The sequence below is a fragment of the Pleurodeles waltl genome, chromosome 1_2 (assembly GCF_031143425.1).
Source record: "Pleurodeles waltl isolate 20211129_DDA chromosome 1_2, aPleWal1.hap1.20221129, whole genome shotgun sequence".
Taxonomy (NCBI): domain Eukaryota; kingdom Metazoa; phylum Chordata; class Amphibia; order Caudata; family Salamandridae; genus Pleurodeles; species Pleurodeles waltl.
The window spans coordinates 282721898-282745677 of NC_090437.1; positions in this window are offsets into that span (position 1 = coordinate 282721898).

Here is a 23780-nt window from a genome sequence, read left to right on the forward strand (position 1 = left end):
GGGGTGACTTGCGGGGCTCGGACCAGGTTCTGTTACCCAGAATCCTTTGCAAACCTCAAAATTTGGCTAAAAAAACACATGTTCCTCACATTTCTGTGGCAGAAAGTTCTGGAATCTGAGAGGAGCCACGAATTTCCTTCCACCCAGCGTTCCCCCAAGTCTCCCGATAAAAATGACACCTCACTTTCGTGGTTAGGCCTAGCGCCCGCGACAGGAAACACCCCAAAGCGCAACGTGGACACATCCAAAATTTTGGAAGAAAACAGAGGTGTTTTTTGCGAACTGCCTACCTGTAGATTTTGGCCTCTAGCTCAGCCGGCACCTAGGGAAACCTACCAGACCTGTGCATTTCTGAAAACTAGAGACTTAGGGGAATCCAAGGAGGGGTGACTTGCGGGGCTCGGACCAGGTTCTGTTACCCAGAATCCTTTGCAAACCTCAAAATTTGGCTAAAAAAACACATGTTCCTCACATTTCTGTGGCAGAAAGTTCTGGCATCTGAGAGGAGCCACAAATTTCCTTCCACCAAGCGTTCCCCCAAGTCTCCCGACAAAAATGATGCCTCACTTGCGTGGGTAGGCCTAGCGCCCGCGACAGGAAACACCCCAAAGCGCAACGTGGACACAGCCAAAATTTTGGAAGAAAACAGAGGTGTTTTTTGCGAAGTGCCTACCTGTAGATTTTGGCCTCTAGCTCAGCCGGCACCTAGGGAAACCTACCAAACCTGTGCATTTCTGAAAACTACAGACCTAGGGGAATCCAAGATGGGGTGACTTGCGGGGCTCGGACCAGGTTCTGTTACCCAGAATCCTTTGCAAACCTCAAAATTTGGCTAAAAAAAACATGTTCCTCACATTTCTGTGGCAGAAAGTTCTGGAATCTGAGAGGAGCCACAAATTTCCTTCCACCCAGCGTTCCCCCAAGTCTCCCGATAAAAATGATGCCTCACTTGCGTGGGTAGGCCTAGCGCCCGCGACAGGAAACACCCCAAAGCGCAACGTGGACACATCCAAAATTTTGGAAGAAAACAGAGGTTTTTTTGCGAAGTGCCTACCTGTAGATTTTGGCCTCTAGCTCAGCCGGCACCTAGGGAAACCTACCAAACCTGTGCATTTCTGAAAACTACAGACCTAGGGGAATCCAAGGAGGGGTGACTTGCGGGGCTCGGACCAGGTTCTGTTACCCAGAATCCTTTGCAAACCTCAGAATTTGGCTAAAAAAACACATGTTCCTCACATTTCTGTGACAGAAAGTTCTGGCATCTGAGAGGAGCCACAAATTTCCTTCCACCCAGCGTTCCCCCAAGCCTCCCGATAAAAATGATACCTCACTTGCGTGGGTAGGCCTAGCGCCCGCGACAGGAAACACCCCAAAGCGCAACGTGGACACATCCAAAATTTTGGAAGAAAACAGAGGTGTTTTTTGCGAAGTGCCTACCTGTAGATTTTGGCCTCTAGCTCAGCCGGCACCTAGGGAAACCTACCAAACCTGTGCATTTCTGAAAACTAGAGACCTAGGGGAATCCAAGATGGGGTGACTTGCGGGGCTCGGACCAGGTTCTGTTACCCAGAATCCTTTGCAAACCTCAAAATTTGGCTAAAAAAACACATGTTCCTCACATTTCTGTGGCAGAAAGTTCTGGAATCTGAGAGGAGCCACAAATTTCCTTCCACCCAGCGTTCCCCCAAGCCTCCCGATAAAAATGATACCTCACTTGCGTGGGTAGGCCTAGCGCCCGCGACAGGAAACACCCCAAAGCGCAACGTGGACACATCCAAAATTTTTGAAGAAAACACAGGTGTTTTTTGCGAAGGGCCTACCAGTAAATTTTGGCCTCTAGCTCAGCCGGCACCTAGGGAAACCTACCAAACCTGTGCATTTCTGAAAACTACAGACCTAGGGGAATCCAAGATGGGGTGACTTGCGGGGCTCGGACCAGGTTCTGTTACCCAGAATCCTTTGCAAACCTCAAAATTTGGCTAAAAAAACACATGTTCCTCACATTTCTGTGGCAGAAAGTTCTGGAATCGGAGAGGAGCCACGAATTTCCTTCCACCCAGCGTTCCCCCAAGTCTCCCGATAAAAATGATACCTCACTTTCGTGGGTAGGCCTAGCGCCCGCGACAGGAAACACCCCAAAGCGCAACGTGGACACATCCAAAATTTTGGAAGAAAACAGAGGTGTTTTTTGCGAACTGCCTACCTGTAGATTTTGGCCTCTAGCTCAGCCGGCACCTAGGGAAACCTACTAAACCTGTGCATTTCTGAAAACTAGAGACTTAGGGGAATCCAAGGAGGGGTGACTTGCGGGGCTCGGACCAGGTTCTGTTACCCAGAATCCTTTGCAAACCTCAAAATTTGGCTAAAAAAACACATGTTCCTCACATTTCTGTGGCAGAAAGTTCTGGCATCTGAGAGGAGCCACAAATTTCCTTCCACCAAGCGTTCCCCCAAGTCTCCCGACAAAAATGATGCCTCACTTGCGTGGGTAGGCCTCGCGCCCGCGACAGGAAACACCCCAAAGCGCAACATGGACACATCCAAAATTTTGGAAGAAAACAGAGGTGTTTTTTGCGAAGTGCCTACCTGTAGATTTTGGCCTCTAGCTCAGCCGGCACCTAGGGAAACCTACCAAACCTGTGCATTTCTGAAAACTAGAGACCTAGGGGAATCCAAGATGGGGTGACTTGCGGGGCTCGGACCAGGTTCTGTTACCCAGAATCCTTTGCAAACCTCAAAATTTGGCTAAAAAAAACATGTTCCTCACATTTCTGTGGCAGAAAGTTCTGGAATCTGAGAGGAGCCACAAATTTCCTTCCACCCAGCGTTCCCCCAAGCCTCCCGATAAAAATGATACCTCACTTGCGTGGGTAGGCCTAGCGCCCGCGACAGGAAACACCCCAAAGCGCAACGTGGACACATCCAAAATTTTGGAAGAAAACAGAGGTGTTTTTTGCGAAGTGCCTACCTGTAGATTTTGGCCTCTAGCTCAGCCGGCACCTAGGGAAACCTACCAAACCTGTGCATTTCTGAAAACTAGAGACCTAGGGGAATCCAAGATGGGGTGACTTGCGGGGCTCGGACCAGGTTCTGTTACCCAGAATCCTTTGCAAACCTCAAAATTTGGCTAAAAAAACACATGTTCCTCACATTTCTGTGGCAGAAAGTTCTGGAATCTGAGAGGAGCCACAAATTTCCTTCCACCCAGCGTTCCCCCAAGCCTCCCGATAAAAATGATACCTCACTTGCGTGGGTAGGCCTAGCGCCCGCGACAGGAAACACCCCAAAGCGCAACGTGGACACATCCAAAATTTTTGAAGAAAACACAGGTGTTTTTTGCGAAGGGCCTACCAGTAAATTTTGGCCTCTAGCTCAGCCGGCACCTAGGGAAACCTACCAAACCTGTGCATTTCTGAAAACTACAGACCTAGGGGAATCCAAGATGGGGTGACTTGCGGGGCTCGGACCAGGTTCTGTTACCCAGAATCCTTTGCAAACCTCAAAATTTGGCTAAAAAAACACATGTTCCTCACATTTCTGTGGCAGAAAGTTCTGGAATCGGAGAGGAGCCACGAATTTCCTTCCACCCAGCGTTCCCCCAAGTCTCCCGATAAAAATGATACCTCACTTTCGTGGGTAGGCCTAGCGCCCGCGACAGGAAACACCCCAAAGCGCAACGTGGACACATCCAAAATTTTGGAAGAAAACAGAGGTGTTTTTTGCGAACTGCCTACCTGTAGATTTTGGCCTCTAGCTCAGCCGGCACCTAGGGAAACCTACTAAACCTGTGCATTTCTGAAAACTAGAGACTTAGGGGAATCCAAGGAGGGGTGACTTGCGGGGCTCGGACCAGGTTCTGTTACCCAGAATCCTTTGCAAACCTCAAAATTTGGCTAAAAAAACACATGTTCCTCACATTTCTGTGGCAGAAAGTTCTGGCATCTGAGAGGAGCCACAAATTTCCTTCCACCAAGCGTTCCCCCAAGTCTCCCGACAAAAATGATGCCTCACTTGCGTGGGTAGGCCTCGCGCCCGCGACAGGAAACACCCCAAAGCGCAACATGGACACATCCAAAATTTTGGAAGAAAACAGAGGTGTTTTTTGCGAAGTGCCTACCTGTAGATTTTGGCCTCTAGCTCAGCCGGCACCTAGGGAAACCTACCAAACCTGTGCATTTCTGAAAACTAGAGACCTAGGGGAATCCAAGATGGGGTGACTTGCGGGGCTCGGACCAGGTTCTGTTACCCAGAATCCTTTGCAAACCTCAAAATTTGGCTAAAAAAAACATGTTCCTCACATTTCTGTGGCAGAAAGTTCTGGAATCTGAGAGGAGCCACAAATTTCCTTCCACCCAGCGTTCCCCCAAGTCTCCCGATAAAAATGATACCTCACTTGCGTGGGTAGGCCTAGCGCCCGCGACAGGAAACACCCCAAAGCGCAACGTGGACACATCCAAAATTTTGGAAGAAAACAGAGGTGTTTTTTGCGAAGTGCCTACCTGTAGATTTTGGCCTCTAGCTCAGCCGGCACCTAAGGAAACCTACCAAACCTGTGCATTTCTGAAAACTAGAGACCTAGGGGAATCCATGATGGAGTGACTTGCGGGGCTCGGACCAGGTTCTGTTACCCAGAATCCTTTGCAAACCTCAAAATTTGGCTAAAAAAACACATGTTCCTCACATTTCTGTGGCAGAAAGTTCTGGAATCTAAGAGGAGTCACAAATTTCCTTCCACCCAGCGTTCCCCCAAGCCTTCCGATAAAAATGATACATCACTTGCGTGGGTAGGCCTAGCGCCCGCGACAGGAAACACCCCAAAGCGCAACGTGGACACATCCAAAATTTTTGAAGAAAACACAGGTGTTTTTTGCGAAGGGCCTACCTGTAGATTTTGGCCTCTAGCTCAGCCGGCACCTAGGGAAACCTACCAAACCTGTGCATTTCTGAAAACTAGAGACCTAGGGGAATCTAAGATGGGGTGACTTGCGGGGCTCGGACCAGGTTCTGTTACCCAGAATCCTTTGCAAACCTCAAAATTTGGCTAAAAAAACACATGTTCCTCACATTTCTGTGGCAGAAAGTTCTGGAATCTGAGAGGAGCCACAAATTTCCTTCCACCCAGCGTTCCCCCAAGCCTCCCGATAAAAATGATACCTCACTTGCGTGGGTAGGCCTAGCGCCCGCGACAGGAAACACCCCAAAGCGCAACGTGGACACATCCACATTTTTTGAAGAAAACACAGGTGTTTTTTGCGAAGGGCCTACCTGTAAATTTTGGCCTCTAGTTCAGCCGGCACCTAGGGAAACCTACCAAACCTGTGCATTTCTGAAAACTAGAGACCTTGGGGAATCTAAGATGGGGTGACTTGCGGGGCTCGGACCAGGTTCTCTTACCCAGAATCCTTTGCAAACCTCAAAATTTGGCTAAAAAAACACATGTTCCTCACATTTCTGTGGCAGAAAGTTCTGGAATCTGAGAGGAGCCACAAATTTCCTTCCACCCAGCGTTCCCCCAAGCCTCCCGATAAAAATGATACCTCACTTGCGTGGGTAGGCCTAGCGCCCGCGACAGGAAACACCCCAAAGCGCAACGTGGACACATCCAAAATTTTTTAAGAAAACACAGGTGTTTTTTGCGAAGGGCCTACCTGTAAATTTTGGCCTCTAGCTCAGCCGGCACCTAGGGAAACCTACCAAACCTGTGCAGTTCTGAAAACTAGAGACCTAGGGGAATCCAAGATGGGGTGACTTGCGGGGCTCGGACCAGGTTCTGTTACCCAGAATCCTTTGCAAACCTCAAAATTTGGCTAAAAAAACACATGTTCCTCACATTTCTGTGGCAGAAAGTTCTGGAATCGGAGAGGAGCCACGAATTTCCTTCCACCCAGCGTTCCCCCAAGTCTCCCGATAAAAATAATGCCTCACTTTCGTGGGTAGGCCTAGCGCCCGCGACAGGAAACACCCCAAAGCGCAACGTGGACACATCCAAAATTTTGGAAGAAAACAGAGGTGTTTTTTGCGAACTGCCTACCTGTAGATTTTGGCCTCTAGCTCAGCCGGCACCTAGGGAAACCTACCAGACCTGTGCATTTCTGAAAACTAGAGACTTAGGGGAATCCAAGGAGGGGTGACTTGCGGGGCTCGGACCAGGTTCTGTTACCCAGAATCCTTTGCAAACCTCAAAATTTGGCTAAAAAAACACATGTTCCTCACATTTCTGTGGCAGAAAGTTCTGGCATCTGAGAGGAGCCACAAATTTCCTTCCACCAAGCGTTCCCCCAAGTCTCCCGACAAAAATGATGCCTCACTTGCGTGGGTAGGCCTAGCGCCCGCGACAGGAAACACCCCAAAGCGCAACGTGGACACAGCCAAAATTTTGGAAGAAAACAGAGGTGTTTTTTGCGAAGTGCCTACCTGTAGATTTTGGCCTCTAGCTCAGCCGGCACCTAGGGAAACCTACCAAACCTGTGCATTTCTGAAAACTACAGACCTAGGGGAATCCAAGATGGGGTGACTTGCGGGGCTCGGACCAGGTTCTGTTACCCAGAATCCTTTGCAAACCTCAAAATTTGGCTAAAAAAAACATGTTCCTCACATTTCTGTGGCAGAAAGTTCTGGAATCTGAGAGGAGCCACAAATTTCCTTCCACCCAGCGTTCCCCCAAGTCTCCCGATAAAAATGATGCCTCACTTGCGTGGGTAGGCCTAGCGCCCGCGACAGGAAACACCCCAAAGCGCAACGTGGACACATCCAAAATTTTGGAAGAAAACAGAGGTTTTTTTGCGAAGTGCCTACCTGTAGATTTTGGCCTCTAGCTCAGCCGGCACCTAGGGAAACCTACCAAACCTGTGCATTTCTGAAAACTACAGACCTAGGGGAATCCAAGGAGGGGTGACTTGCGGGGCTCGGACCAGGTTCTGTTACCCAGAATCCTTTGCAAACCTCAGAATTTGGCTAAAAAAACACATGTTCCTCACATTTCTGTGGCAGAAAGTTCTGGAATCTGAGAGGAGCCACAAATTTCCTTCCACCCAGCGTTCCCCCAAGCCTCCCGATAAAAATGATACCTCACTTGCGTGGGTAGGCCTAGCGCCCGCGACAGGAAACACCCCAAAGCGCAACGTGGACACATCCAAAATTTTTGAAGAAAACACAGGTGTTTTTTGCGAAGGGCCTACCAGTAAATTTTGGCCTCTAGCTCAGCCGGCACCTAGGGAAACCTACCAAACCTGTGCATTTCTGAAAACTACAGACCTAGGGGAATCCAAGATGGGGTGACTTGCGGGGCTCGGACCACGTTCTGTTACCCAGAATCCTTTGCAAACCTCAAAATTTGGCTAAAAAAACACATGTTCCTCACATTTCTGTGGCAGAAAGTTCTGGAATCGGAGAGGAGCCACGAATTTCCTTCCACCCAGCGTTCCCCCAAGTCTCCCGATAAAAATGATACCTCACTTTTGTGGGTAGGCCTAGCGCCCGCGACAGGAAACACCCCAAAGCGCAACGTGGACACATCCAAAATTTTGGAAGAAAACAGAGGTGTTTTTTGCGAACTGCCTACCTGTAGATTTTGGCCTCTAGCTCAGCCGGCACCTAGGGAAACCTACCAAACCTGTGCATTTCTGAAAACTAGAGACTTAGGGGAATCCAAGGAGGGGTGACTTGCGGGGCTCGGACCAGGTTCTGTTACCCAGAATCCTTTGCAAACCTCAAAATTTGGCTAAAAAAACACATGTTCCTCACATTTCTGTGGCAGAAAGTTCTGGCATCTGAGAGGAGCCACAAATTTCCTTCCACCAAGCGTTCCCCCAAGTCTCCCGACAAAAATGATGCCTCACTTGCGTGGGTAGGCCTAGCGCCCGCGACAGGAAACACCCCAAAGCGCAACGTGGACACATCCAAAATTTTGGAAGAAAACAGAGGTGTTTTTTGCGAAGTGCCTACCTGTAGATTTTGGCCTCTAGCTCAGCCGGCACCTAGGGAAACCTACCAAACCTGTGCATTTCTGAAAACTAGAGACCTAGGGGAATCCAAGATGGGGTGACTTGCGGGGCTCGGACCAGGTTCTGTTACCCAGAATCCTTTGCAAACCTCAAAATTTGGCTAAAAAAAACATGTTCCTCACATTTCTGTGGCAGAAAGTTCTGGAATCTGAGAGGAGCCACAAATTTCCTTCCACCCAGCGTTCCCCCAACTCTCCCGATAAAAATGATACCTCACTTGCGTGGGTAGGCCTAGCGCCCGCGACAGGAAACACCCCAAAGCCCAACGTGGACACATCCAAAATTTTGGAAGAAAACAGAGGTGTTTTTTGCGAAGTGCCTACCTGTAGATTTTGGCCTCTAGCTCAGCCGGCACCTAGGGAAACCTACCAAACCTGTGCATTTCTGAAAACTAGAGACCTAGGGGAATCCATGATGGAGTGACTTGCGGGGCTCGGACCAGGTTCTGTTACCCAGAATCCTTTGCAAACCTCAAAATTTGGCTAAAAAAACACATGTTCCTCACATTTCTGTGGCAGAAAGTTCTGGAATCTAAGAGGAGTCACAAATTTCCTTCCACCCAGCGTTCCCCCAAGCCTCCCGATAAAAATTATACCTCACTTGCGTGGGTAGGCCTAGCGCCCGCGACAGGAAACACCCCAAAGCGCAACGTGGACACATCCAAAATTTTTGAAGAAAACACAGGTGTTTTTTGCGAAGGGCCTACCTGTAAATTTTGGCCTCTAGCTCAGCCGGCACCTAGGGAAACCTACCAAACCTGTGCATTTCTGAAAACTAGAGACCTAGGGGAATCCAAAATGGGGTGACTTGCGGGGCTCGGACCAGGTTTTGTTACCCAGAATCCTGTGCAAACCTCAAAATTTGGCTAAAAAAACTCATGTTCCTCACATTTCTGTGGCAGAAAGTTCTGGAATCGGAGAGGAGCCACGAATTTCCTTCCACCCAGCGTTCCCCCAAGTCTCCCGATAAAAATGATACCTCACTTGCGTGGGTAGGCCTAGCGCCCGCGACAGGAAACACCCCAAAGCGCAACGTGGACACATCCAAAATTTTGGAAGAAAACAGAGGTGTTTTTTGCGAAGTGCCTACCTGTAGATTTTGGCCTCTAGCTCAGCCGGCACCTAGGGAAACCTACCAAACCTGTGCATTTCTGAAAACTAGAGACCTAGGGGAATCCAAGATGGGGTGACTTGCGGGGCTCGGACCAGGTTCTGTTACCCAGAATCCTTTGCAAACCTCAAAATTTGGCTAAAAAAACACATGTTCCTCACATTTCTGTGGCAGAAAGTTCTGGAATCTGAGAGGAGCCACAAATTTCCTTCCACCCAGCGTTCCCCCAAGCCTCCCGATAAAAATGATACCTCACTTGCGTTGGTAGGCCTAGCGCCCGCGACAGGAAACACCCCAAAGCGCAACGTGGACACATCCAAAATTTTGGAAGAAAACAGAGGTGTTTTTTGCGAAGTGCCTACCTGTAGATTTTGGCCTCTAGCTCAGCCGGCACCTAGGGAAACCTACCAAACCTGTGCATTTCTGAAAACTAGAGACTTAGGGGAATCCAAGGAGGGGTGACTTGCGGGGCTCGGACCAGGTTCTGTTACCCAGAATCCTTTGCAAACCTCAAAATTTGGCTAAAAAAACACATGTTCCTCACATTTCTGTGGCAGAAAGTTCTGGAATCGGAGAGGAGCCACGAATTTCCTTCCACCCAGCGTTCCCCCAAGTCTCCCGATAAAAATGATACCTCACTTTCGTGGGTAGGCCTAGCGCCCGCGACAGGAAACACCCCAAAGCGCAACGTGGACACATCCAAAATTTTGGAAGAAAACAGAGGTGTTTTTTGCGAACTGCCTACCTGTAGATTTTGGCCTCTAGCTCAGCCGGCACCTAGGGAAACCTACCAAACCTGTGCATTTCTGAAAACTAGAGACTTAGGGGAATCCAAGGAGGGGTGACTTGCGGGGCTCGGACCAGGTTCTGTTACCCAGAATCCTTTGCAAACCTCAAAATTTGGCTAAAAAAACACATGTTCCTCACATTTCTGTGGCAGAAAGTTCTGGCATCTGAGAGGAGCCACAAATTTCCTTCCACCAAGCGTTCCCCCAAGTCTCCCGACAAAAATGATGCCTCACTTGCGTGGGTAGGCCTCGCGCCCGCGACAGGAAACACCCCAAAGCGCAACGTGGACACATCCAAAATTTTGGAAGAAAACAGAGGTGTTTTTTGCGAAGTGCCTACCTGTAGATTTTGGCCTCTAGCTCAGCCGGCACCTAGGGAAACCTACCAAACCTGTGCATTTCTGAAAACTAGAGACCTAGGGGAATCCATGATGGAGTGACTTGCGGGGCTCGGAACAGGTTCTGTTACCCAGAATCCTTTGCAAACCTCAAAATTTGGCTAAAAAAACACATGTTCCTCACATTTCTGTGGCAGAAAGTTCTGGAATCTGAGAGGAGCCACAAATTTCCTTCCACCCAGCGTTCCCCCAAGTCTCCCGATAAAAATGATACCTCACTTGCGTGGGTAGGCCTAGCGCCCGCGACAGGAAACACCCCAAAGCGCAACGTGGACACATCCAAAATTTTGGAAGAAAACAGAGGTGTTTTTTGCGAAGTGCCTACCTGTAGATTTTGGCCTCTAGCTCAGCCGGCACCTAGGGAAACCTACCAAACCTGTGCATTTCTGAAAACTAGAGACCTAGGGGAATCTAAGATGGGGTGACTTGCGGGGCTCGGACCAGGTTCTGTTACCCAGAATCCTTTGCAAACCTCAAAATTTGGCTAAAAAAACACATGTTCCTCACATTTCTGTGGCAGAAAGTTCTGGAATCTGAGAGGAGCCACAAATTTCCTTCCACCCAGCGTTCCCCCAAGCCTCCCGATAAAAATGATACCTCACTTGCGTGGGTAGGCCTAGCGCCCGCGACAGGAAACACCCCAAAGCGCAACGTGGACACATCCAAAATTTCTTAAGAAAACACAGGTGTTTTTTGCGAAGGGCCTACCTGTAAATTTTGGCCTCTAGCTCAGCCGGCACCTAGGGAAACCTACCAAACCTGTGCAGTTCTAAAAACTAGAGACCTAGGGGAATCCAAGATGGGGTGACTTGCGGGGCTCGGACCAAGTTCTGTTACCCAGAATCCTTTGCAAACCTCAAAATTTGGCTAAAAAAACACATGTTCCTCACATTTCTGTGGCAGAAAGTTCTGGAATCGGAGAGGAGCCACGAATTTCCTTCCACCCAGCGTTCCCCCAAGTCTCCCGATAAAAATGACACCTCACTTTCGTGGGTAGGCCTAGCGCCCGCGACAGGAAACACCCCAAAGCGCAACGTGGACACATCCAAAATTTTGGAAGAAAACAGAGGTGTTTTTTGCGAACTGCCTACCTGTAGATTTTGGCCTCTAGCTCAGCCGGCACCTAGGGAAACCTACCAGACCTGTGCATTTCTGAAAACTAGAGACTTAGGGGAATCCAAGGAGGGGTGACTTGCGGGGCTCGGACCAGGTTCTGTTACCCAGAATCCTTTGCAAACCTCAAAATTTGGCTAAAAAAACACATGTTCCTCACATTTCTGTGGCAGAAAGTTCTGGCATCTGAGAGGAGCCACAAATTTCCTTCCACCAAGCGTTCCCCCAAGTCTCCTGACAAAAATGATGCCTCACTTGCGTGGGTAGGCCTAGCGCCCGTGACAGGAAACACCCCAAAGCGCAACGTGGACACAGCCAAAATTTTGGAAGAAAACAGAGGTGTTTTTTGCGAAGTGCCTACCTGTAGATTTTGGCCTCTAGCTCAGCCGGCACCTAGGGAAATCTACCAAACCTGTGCATTTCTGAAAACTACAGACCTAGGGGAATCCAAGATGGGGTGACTTGCGGGGCTCGGACCAGGTTCTGTTACCCAGAATCCTTTGCAAACCTCAAAATTTGGCTAAAAAAAACATGTTCCTCACATTTCTGTGGCAGAAAGTTCTGGAATCTGAGAGGAGCCACAAATTTCCTTCCACCCAGTGTTCCCCCAAGCCTCCCGATAAAAATGATACCTCACTTGCGTGGGTAGGCCTAGCGCCCGCGACAGGAAACACCCCAAAGCGCAACGTGGACACATCCAGAAATTTTTAAGAAAACAGAGGTGTTTTTTGCGAAGTGCCTACCTGTAGATTTTGGCCTCTAGCTCAGCCGGCACCTAGGGAAACCTACCAAACCTGTGCATTTCTGAAAACTACAGACCTAGGGGAATCCAAGATGGGGTGACTTGCGGGGCTCGGACCAGGTTCTGTTACCCAGAATCCTTTGCAAACCTCAAAATTTGGCTAAAAAAAACATGTTCCTCACATTTCTGTGGCAGAAAGTTCTGGAATCTGAGAGGAGCCACAAATTTCCTTCCACCCAGCGTTCCCCCAAGTCTCCCGATAAAAATGATGCCTCACTTGCGTGGGTAGGCCTAGCGCCCGCGACAGGAAACACCCCAAAGCGCAACGTGGACACATCCAAAATTTTGGAAGAAAACAGAGGTTTTTTTGCGAAGTGCCTACCTGTAGATTTTGGCCTCTAGCTCAGCCGGCACCTAAGGAAACCTACCAAACCTGTGCATTTCTGAAAACTACAGACCTAGGGGAATCCAAGGAGGGGTGACTTGCGGGGCTCGGACCAGGTTCTGTTACCCAGAATCCTTTGCAAACCTCAGAATTTGGCTAAAAAAACACATGTTCCTCACATTTCTGTGGCAGAAAGTTCTGGCATCTGAGAGGAGCCACAAATTTCCTTCCACCCAGCGTTCCCCCAAGCCTCCCGATAAAAATGATACCTCACTTGCGTGGGTAGGCCTAGCGCCCGCGACAGGAAACACCCCAAAGCGCAACGTGGACACATCCAAAATTTTTGAAGAAAACACAGGTGTTTTTTGCGAAGGGCCTACCTGTAAATTTTGGCCTCTAGCTCAGCCGGCACCTAGGGAAACCTACCAAACCTGTGCATTTCTGAAAACTAGAGACCTAGGGGAATCCAAGATGGGGTGACTTGCGGGGCTCGGACCAGGTTCTGTTACCCAGAATCCTTTGCAAACCTCAAAATTTGGCTAATAAAACACATGTTCCTCACATTTCTGTGGCAGAAAGTTCTGGAATCTGAGAGGAGCCACAAATTTCCTTCTACCCAGCGTTCCCCCAAGTCTCCCGATAAAAATGATACCTCACTTGCGTGGGTAGGCCTAGCGCCCGCGACAGGAAACACCCCAAAGCGCAACGTGGACACATCCAAAATTTTGGAAGAAAACAGAGGTGTTTTTTGCGAAGTGCCTACCTGTAGATTTTGGCCTCTAGCTCAGCCGGCACCTAGGGAAACCTACCAAACCTGTGCATTTCTGAAAACTAGAGACCTAGGGGAATCCAAGATGGGGTGACTTGCGGGGCTCGGACCAGGTTCTGTTACCCAGAATCCTTTGCAAACCTCAAAATTTGGCTAAAAAAACACATGTTCCTCACATTTCTGTGGCAGAAAGTTCTGGAATCTGAGAGGAGCCACAAATTTCCTTCCACCCAGCGTTCCCCCAAGCCTCCCGATAAAAATGATACCTCACTTGCGTGGGTAGGCTTAGCGCCCGCGACAGGAAACACCCCAAAGCGCAACGTGGACACATCCAAAATTTTTGAAGAAAACACAGGTGTTTTTTGCGAAGGGCCTACCAGTAAATTTTGGCCTCTAGCTCAGCCGGCACCTAGGGAAACCTACCAAACCTGTGCATTTCTGAAAACTACAGACCTAGGGGAATCCAAGATGGGGTGACTTGCGGGGCTCGGACCAGGTTCTGTTACCCAGAATCCTTTGCAAACCTCAAAATTTGGCTAAAAAAACACATGTTCCTCACATTTCTGTGGCAGAAAGTTCTGGAATCGGAGAGGAGCCACGAATTTCCTTCCACCCAGCGTTCCCCCAAGTCTCCCGATAAAAATGATACCTCACTTTCGTGGGTAGGCCTAGCGCCCGCGACAGGAAACACCCCAAAGCGCAACGTGGACACATCCAAAATTTTGGAAGAAAACAGAGGTGTTTTTTGCGAACTGCCTACCTGTAGATTTTGGCCTCTAGCTCAGCCGGCACCTAGGGAAACCTACCAAACCTGTGCATTTCTGAAAACTAGAGACTTAGGGGAATCCAAGGAGGGGTGACTTGCGGGGCTCGGACCAGGTTCTGTTACCCAGAATCCTTTGCAAACCTCAAAATTTGGCTAAAAAAACACATGTTCCTCACATTTCTGTGGCAGAAAGTTCTGGCATCTGAGAGGAGCCACAAATTTCCTTCCACCAAGCGTTCCCCCAAGTCTCCAGACAAAAATGATGCCTCACTTGCGTGGGTAGGCCTAGCGCCCGCGACAGGAAACACCCCAAAGCGCAACGTGGACACATCCAAAATTTTGGAAGAAAACAGAGGTGTTTTTTGCGAAGTGCCTACCTGTAGATTTTGGCCTCTAGCTCAGCCGGCACCTAGGAAACCTACCAAACCTGTGCATTTCTGAAAACTAGAGACCTAGGGGAATCCAAGATGGGGTGACTTGCGGGGCTCGGACCAGGTTCTGTTACCCAGAATCCTTTGCAAACCTCAAAATTTGGCTAAAAAAAACATGTTCCTCACATTTCTGTGGCAGAAAGTTCTGGAATCTGAGAGGAGCCACAAATTTCCTTCCACCCAGCGTTCCCCCAAGTCTCCCGATAAAAATGATACCTCACTTGCGTGGGTAGGCCTAGCGCCCGCGACAGGAAACACCCCAAAGCGCAACGTGGACACATCCAGAATTTTGGAAGAAAACAGAGGTGTTTTTTGCGAAGTGCCTACCTGTAGATTTTGGCCTCTAGCTCAGCCGGCACCTAGGGAAACCTACCAAACCTGTGCATTTCTGAAAACTAGAGACCTAGGGGAATCCATGATGGAGTGACTTGCGGGGCTCGGACCAGGTTCTGTTACCCAGAATCCTTTGCAAACCTCAAAATTTGGCTAAAAAAACACATGTTCCTCACATTTCTGTGGCAGAAAGTTCTGGAATCTAAGAGGAGTCACAAATTTCCTTCCACCCAGCGTTCCCCCAAGCCTCCCGATAAAAATTATACCTCACTTGCGTGGGTAGGCCTAGCGCCCGCGACAGGAAACACCCCAAAGCGCAACGTGGACACATCCAGAATTTTGGAAGAAAACAGAGGTGTTTTTTGCGAAGTGCCTACCTGTAAATTTTGGCCTCTAGCTCAGCCGGCACCTAGGGAAACCTACCAAACCTGTGCAGTTCTGAAAACTAGAGACCTAGGGGAATCCAAGATGGGGTGACTTGCGGGGCTCGGACCAGGTTCTGTTACCCAGAATCCTTTGCAAACCTCAAAATTTGGCTAAAAAAACACATGTTCCTCACATTTCTGTGGCAGAAAGTTCTGGAATCGGAGAGGAGCCACGAATTTCCTTCCACCCAGCGTTCCCCCAAGTCTCCCGATAAAAATGATGCCTCACTTTCGTGGGTAGGCCTAGCGCCCGCGACAGGAAACACCCCAAAGCGCAACGTGGACACATCCAAAATTTTGGAAGAAAACAGAGGTGTTTTTTGCGAACTGCCTACCTGTAGATTTTGGCCTCTAGCTCAGCCGGCACCTAGGGAAACCTACCAGACCTGTGCATTTCTGAAAACTAGAGACTTAGGGGAATCCAAGGAGGGGTGACTTGCGGGGCTCGGACCAGGTTCTGTTACCCAGAATCCTTTGCAAACCTCACAATTTGGCTAAAAAAACACATGTTCCTCACATTTCTGTGGCAGAAAGTTCTGGCATCTGAGAGGAGCCACAAATTTCCTTCCACCAAGCGTTCCCCCAAGTCTCCCGACAAAAATGATGCCTCACTTGCGTGGGTAGGCCTAGCGCCCGCGACAGGAAACACCCCAAAGCGCAACGTGGACACAGCCAAAATTTTGGAAGAAAACAGAGGTGTTTTTTGCGAAGTGCCTACCTGTAGATTTTGGCCTCTAGCTCAGCCGGCACCTAGGGAAACCTACCAAACCTGTGCATTTCTGAAAACTACAGACCTAGGGGAATCCAAGATGGGGTGACTTGCGGGGCTCGGACCAGGTTCTGTTACCCAGAATCCTTTGCAAACCTCAAAATTTGGCTAAAAAAAACATGTTCCTCACATTTCTGTGGCAGAAAGTTCTGGAATCTGAGAGGAGCCACAAATTTCCTTCCACCCAGCGTTCCCCCAAGTCTCCCGATAAAAATGATGCCTCACTTGCGTGGGTAGGCCTAGCGCCCGCGACAGGAAACACCCCAAAGCGCAACGTGGACACATCCAAAATTTTGGAAGAAAACAGAGGTTTTTTTGCGAAGTGCCTACCTGTAGATTTTGGCCTCTAGCTCAGCCGGCACCTAGGGAAACCTACCAAACCTGTGCATTTCTGAAAACTACAGACCTAGGGGAATCCAAGGAGGGGTGACTTGCGGGGCTCGGACCAGGTTCTGTTACCCAGAATCCTTTGCAAACCTCAGAATTTGGCTAAAAAAACACATGTTCCTCACATTTCTGTGGCAGAAAGTTCTGGAATCTGAGAGGAGCCACAAATTTCCTTCCACCCAGCGTTCCCCCAAGCCTCCCGATAAAAATGATACCTCACTTGCGTGGGTAGGCCTAGCGCCCGCGACAGGAAACACCCCAAAGCGCAACGTGGACACATCCAAAATTTTTGAAGAAAACACAGGTGTTTTTTGCGAAGGGCCTACCAGTAAATTTTGGCCTCTAGCTCAGCCGGCACCTAGGGAAACCTACCAAACCTGTGCATTTCTGAAAACTACAGACCTAGGGGAATCCAAGATGGGGTGACTTGCGGGGCTCGGACCAGGTTCTGTTACCCAGAATCCTTTGCAAACCTCAAAATTTGGCTAAAAAAACACATGTTCCTCACATTTCTGTGGCAGAAAGTTCTGGAATCGGAGAGGAGCCACGAATTTCCTTCCACCCAGCGTTCCCCCAAGTCTCCCGATAAAAATGATACCTCACTTTTGTGGGTAGGCCTAGCGCCCGCGACAGGAAACACCCCAAAGCGCAACGTGGACACATCCAAAATTTTGGAAGAAAACAGAGGTGTTTTTTGCGAACTGCCTACCTGTAGATTTTGGCCTCTAGCTCAGCCGGCACCTAGGGAAACCTACCAAACCTGTGCATTTCTGAAAACTAGAGACCTAGGGGAATCCATGATGGAGTGACTTGCGGGGCTCGGACCAGGTTCTGTTACCCAGAATCCTTTGCAAACCTCAAAATTTGGCTAAAAAAACACATGTTCCTCACATTTCTGTGGCAGAAAGTTCTGGAATCTAAGAGGAGTCACAAATTTCCTTCCACCCAGCGTTCCCCCAAGCCTCCCGATAAAAATTATACCTCACTTGCGTGGGTAGGCCTAGCGCCCGCGACAGGAAACACCCCAAAGCGCAACGTGGACACATCCAAAATTTTTGAAGAAAACACAGGTGTTTTTTGCGAAGGGCCTACCTGTAAATTTTGGCCTCTAGCTCAGCCGGCACCTAGGGAAACCTACCAAACCTGTGCATTTCTGAAAACTAGAGACCTAGGGGAATCCAAGATGGGGTGACTTGCGGGGCTCGGACCAGGTTTTGTTACCCAGAATCCTTTGCAAACCTCAAAATTTGGCTAAAAAAACTCATTTTCCTCACATTTCTGTGGCAGAAAGTTCTGGAATCGGAGAGGAGCCACGAATTTCCTTCCACCCAGCGTTCCCCCAAGTCTCCCGATAAAAATGATACCTCACTTTCGTGGGTAGGCCTAGCGCCCGCGACAGAAAACACCCCAAAGCGCAACGTGGACACATCCAAAATTTTGGAAGAAAACAGAGGTGTTTTTTGCGAACTGCCTACCTGTAGATTTTGGCCTCTAGCTCAGCCGGCACCTAGGGAAACCTACCAAACCTGTGCATTTCTGAAAACTAGAGACTTAGGGGAATCCAAGGAGGGGTGACTTGCGGGGCTCGGACCAGGTTCTGTTACCCAGAATCCTTTGCAAACCTCAAAATTTGGCTAAAAAAACACATGTTCCTCACATTTCTGTGGCAGAAAGTTCTGGCATCTGAGAGGAGCCACAAATTTCCTTCCACCAAGCGTTCCCCCAAGTCTCCCGACAACAATTATGCCTCACTTGCGTGGGTAGGCCTAGCGCCCGCGACAGGAAACACCCCAAAGCGCAACGTGGACACAGCCAAAATTTTGGAAGAAAACAGAGGTGTTTTTTGCAAAGTGCCTACCTGTAGATTTTGGCCTCTAGCTCAGCCGGCACCTAGGGAAACCTACCAAACCTGTGCATTTCTGAAAACTAGAGACCTAGGGGAATCCAAGATGGGGTGACTTGCGGGGCTCGGACCAGGTTCTGTTACCCAGAATCCTTTGCAAACCTCAAAATTTGGCTAAAAAAACACATGTTCCTCACATTTCTGTGGCAGAAAGTTCTGGAATCTGAGAGGAGCCACAAAATTCCTTCCACCCAGCGTTCCCCCAAGTCTCCCGATAAAAATGATGCCTCACTTGCGTGGGTAGGCCTAGCGCCCGCGACAGGAAACACCCCAAAGCGCAACGTGGACACATCCAAAATTTTGGAAGAAAACAGAGGTGTTTTTTGCGAACTGCCTACCTGTAGATTGTGGCCTCTAGCTCAGCCGGCACCTAGGGAAACCTACCAAACCTGTGCATTTCTGAAAACTAGAGACTTAGGGGAATCCAAGGAGGGGTGACTTGCGGTGCTCGGACCAGGTTCTGTTACCCAGAATCCTTTGAAACCTCAAAATTTGGCTAAAAAAACACATGTTCCTCACATTTCTGTGGCAGAAAGTTCTGGCATCTGAGAGGAGCCACAAATTTCCTTCCACCCAGCGTTCCCCCAAGTCTCCCGACAAAAATGATGCCTCACTTGCGTGGGTAGGCCTAGCGCCCGCGACAGGAAACACCCCAAAGCGCAACGTGGACACAGCCAAAATTTGGGAAGAAAACAGAGGTGTTTTTTGCGAAGTGCCTACCTGTAGATTTTGGCCTCTAGCTCAGCCGGCACCTAGGGAAACCTACCAAACCTGTGCATTTCTGAAAACTAGAGACCTAGGGGAATCCAAGATGGGGTGACTTGCGGGGCTCGGACCAGGTTCTGTTACCCAGAATCCTTTGCAAACCTCAAAATTTGGCTAAAAAAACACATGTTCCTCACATTTCTGTGGCAGAAAGTTCTGGAATCTGAGAGGAGCCACAAATTTCCTTCCACCCAGCGTTCCCCCAAGTCTCCCTATAAAAATGATGCCTCCCTTGCGTGGGTAGGCCTAGCGCCCGCGACAGGAAACACCCCAAAGCGCAACGTGGACACATCCAAAATTTTGGAAGAAAACAGAGGTTTTTTTGCGAAGTGCCTACCTGTAGATTTTGGCCTCTAGCTCAGCCGGCACATAGGGAAACCTACCAAACCTGTGCATTTCTGAAAACTAGAGACCTAGGGGAATCCAAGGAGGGGTGACTTGCGGGGCTCGGACCAGGTTCTGTTACCCAGAATCCTTTGCAAACCTCAGAATTTGGCTAAAAAAACGCATGTTCCTCACATTTCTGTGGCAGAAAGTTCTGGCATCTGAGAGGAGCCACAAATTTCCGTCCACCAAGCGTTCCCCCAAGTCTCCCGATAAAAAAGATACCTCACTTGCGTGGGTAGGCCTAGCGCCCGCGACAGGAAACACCCCAAAGCGCAACGTGGACACATCCAAAATTTTGGAAGAAAACAGAGGTGTTTTTTGCGAAGTGCCTACCTGTAGATTTTGGCCTCTAGCTCAGCCGGCACCTAGGGAAACCTACCAAACCTGTGCATTTCTGAAAACTAGAGACCTAGGGGAATCCAAGATGGGGTGACTTGCGGGGCTCGGACCAGGTTCTGTTACCCAGAATCCTTTGCAAACCTCAATCTTTGGCTAAAAAAACACATGTTCCTCACATTTCTGTGGCAGAAAGTTCTGGAATCTGAGAGGAGCCACAAATTTCCTTCCACCCAGCGTTCCCCCAAGTCTCCCGATAAAAATGATACCTCACTTGCGTGGGTAGGCCTAGCGCCCGCGACAGGAAACACCCCAAAGCGCAACGTGGACACATCCAAAATTTTGAAAGAAAACAGAGGTGTTTTTTGCGAAGTGCCTACCTGTAGATTTTGGCCTCTAGCTCAGCCGGCACCTAGGGAAACCTACCAAACCTGTGCATTTCTGAAAACTAGAGACCTAGGGGAATCCAAGACGGGGTGACTTGCGGGGCTCGGACCAGGTTCTGTTACCCAGAATCCTTTGCAAACCTCAACATTTGGCTAAAAAAACACATGTTCCTCACATTTCTGTGGCAGATAGTTCTGGAATCTGAGAGGAGCCACAAATTTCCTTCCACCCAGCGTTCCCCCAAGTCGCCCGATAAAAATGATACCTCACTTGCGGGGGTAGGCCTAGCGCCCGCGACAGGAAACACCCCAAAGCGCAACGTGGACACATCCCAAATTTTGGAAGAAAACAGAGGTGTTTTTTGCGAAGTGCCTACCTGTAGATTTTGGCCTCTAGCTCAGCCGGCACCTAGGGAAACCTACCAAACCTGTGCATTTCTGAACACTATTGACCTAGGGGAATCCAAAATGGGGTGACTTGCGGGGCTCAGACCAGGTTCTGTTACCCAGAATCCTTTGCAAACCTCAAAATTTGGCTAAAAAAACACATGTTCCTCACATTTCTGTGGCAGAAAGTTCTGGAATCTGAGAGGAGCCACAAATTTCCTTCCACCCAGTGTTCCCCGAAGCCTCCCGATAAAAATTATACCTCACTTGAGTGGGTAGGCCTAGGGCCCGCGACAGGAAACACCCCAAAGCGCAACGTGGACACATCCAACATTTTTGAAGAAAACACAGGTGTTTTTTGCGAAGTGCCTACCTGTAAATTTTGACCTCTAGCTCAGCCGGCATCTAGGGAAACCTACCAAACCAGTGCATTTCTGAAAACTAGAGACCTAGGGGAATCCAAGATGGGGTGACTTGCGGGGCTCGGACCAGGTTCTGTTACCCAGAATCCTTTGCAAACCTCAAAATTTGGCTAAAAAAACACATGTTCCTCACATTTCTGTGGCAGAAAGTTCTGGAATCTGAGAGGAGCCACACAATTCCTTCCACCCAGCGTTCCCCCAAGTCTCCCGATAAAAATGATACCTCACTTGCGTGGGTAGGCCTAGCGCCCGCGACAGGAAACACCCCAAAGCGCAACGTGGACACATCCAAAATTTTGGAAGAAAACAGAGGTGTTTTTGCGAAGTGCCTACCTGTAGATTTTGGCCTCTAGCTCAGCCGGCACCTAGGAAACCTACCAAACCTGTGCATTTCTGAAAACTAGAGACCTAGGGGAATCCAAGATGGGGTGACTTGCGGGGCTCGGACCAGGTTCTGTTACCCAGAATCCTTTGCAAACCTCAAAATTTGGCTAAAAAAAAACATGTTCCTCACATTTCTGTGGCAGAAAGTTCTGGAATCTGAGAGGAGCCACAAATTTCCTTCCACCCAGCGTTCCCCCAAGTCTCCCGATAAAAATGATACCTCACTTGCGTGGGTAGGCCTAGCGCCCGCGACAGGAAACACCCCAAAGCGCAACGTGGACACATCCAGAATTTTGGAAGAAAACAGAGGTGTTTTTTGCGAAGTGCCTACCTGTAGATTTTGGCCTCTAGCTCAGCCGGCACCTAGGGAAACCTACCAAACCTGTGCATTTCTGAAAACTAGAGACCTAGGGGAATCCATGATGGAGTGACTTGCGGGGCTCGGACCAGGTTCTGTTACCCAGAATCCTTTGCAAACCTCAAAATTTGGCTAAAAAAACACATGTTCCTCACATTTCTGTGGCAGAAAGTTCTGGAATCTAAGAGGAGTCACAAATTTCCTTCCACCCAGCGTTCCCCCAAGCCTCCCGATAAAAATTATACCTCACTTGCGTGGGTAGGCCTAGCGCCCGCGACAGGAAACACCCCAAAGCGCAACGTGGACACATCCAAAATTTTTGAAGAAAACACAGGTGTTTTTTGCGAAGGGCCTACCTGTAAATTTTGGCCTCTAGCTCAGCCGGCACCTAGGGAAACCTACCAAACCTGTGCATTTCTGAAAACTAGAGACCTAGGGGAATCCAAGATGGGGTGACTTGCGGGGCTCGGACCAGGTTTTGTTACCCAGAATCCTGTGCAAACCTCAAAATTTGGCTAAAAAAACTCATGTTCCTCACATTTCTGTGGCAGAAAGTTCTGGAATCGGAGAGGAGCACGAATTTCCTTCCACCCAGCGTTCCCCCAAGTCTCCCGATAAAAATGATACCTCACTTTCGTGGGTAGGCCTAGCGCCCGCGACAGAAAACACCCCAAAGCGCAATGTGGACACATCCAAAATTTTGGAAGAAAACAGAGGTGTTTTTTGCGAACTGCCTACCTGTAGATTTTGGCCTCTAGCTCAGCCGGCACCTAGGGAAACCTACCAAACCTGTGCATTTCTGAAAACTAGAGACTTAGGGGAATCCAAGGAGGGGTGACTTGCGGGGCTCGGACCAGGTTCTGTTACCCAGAATCCTTTGCAAACCTCAAAATTTGGCTAAAAAAACACATGTTCCTCACATTTCTGTGGCAGAAAGTTCTGGCATCTGAGAGGAGCCACAAATTTCCTTCCACCAAGCGTTCCCCCAAGTCTCCCGACAAAAATTATGCCTCACTTGCGTGGGTAGGCCTAGCGCCCGCGACAGGAAACACCCCAAAGCGCAACGTGGACACAGCCAAAATTTTGGAAGAAAACAGAGGTGTTTTTTGCGAAGTGCCTACCTGTAGATTTTGGCCTCTAGCTCAGCCGGCACCTAGGGAAACCTACCAATCCTGTGCATTTCTGAAAACTAGAGACCTAGGGGAATCCAAGACGGGGTGACTTGCGGGGCTCGGACCAGGTTCTGTTACCCAGAATCCTTTGCAAACCTCAAAATTTGGCTAAAAAAACACATGTTCCTCACATTTCTGTGGCAGAAAGTTCTGGCATCTGAGAGGAGCCACAAATTTCCTTCCACCCAGTGTTCCCCGAAGCCTCCCGATAAAAATGATACCTCACTTGCGTGGGTAGGCCTAGGGCCCGCGACAGGAAACACCCCAAAGCGCAACGTGGACACATCCAACATTTTTGAAGAAAACACAGGTGTTTTTTGCGAAGTGCCTACCTGTAAATTTTGACCTCTAGCTCAGCCGGCATCTAGGGAAACCTACCAAACCAGTGCATTTCTGAAAACTAGAGACCTAGGGGAATCCAAGATGGGGTGACTTGCGGGGCTCGGACCAGGTTCTGTTACCCAGAATCCTTTGCAAACCTCAAAATTTGGCTAAAAAAACACATGTTCCTCACATTTCTGTGGCAGAAAGTTCTGGAATCTGAGAGGAGCCACAAAATTCCTTCCACCCAGCGTTCCCCCAAGTCTCCCGATAAAAATGATACCTCACTTGCGTGGGTAGGCCTAGCGCCCGCGACAGGAAACACCCCAAAGCGCAACGTGGACACATCCAAAATTTTGGAAGAAAACAGAGGTGTTTTTTGCGAAGTGCCTACCTGTAGATTTTGGCCTCTAGCTCAGCCGGCACCTAGGGAAACCTACCAATCCTGTGCATTTCTGAAAACTAGAGACCTAGGGGTATCCAAGACGGGGTGACTTGCGGGGCTCGGACCAGGTTCTGTTACCCAGAATCCTTTGCAAA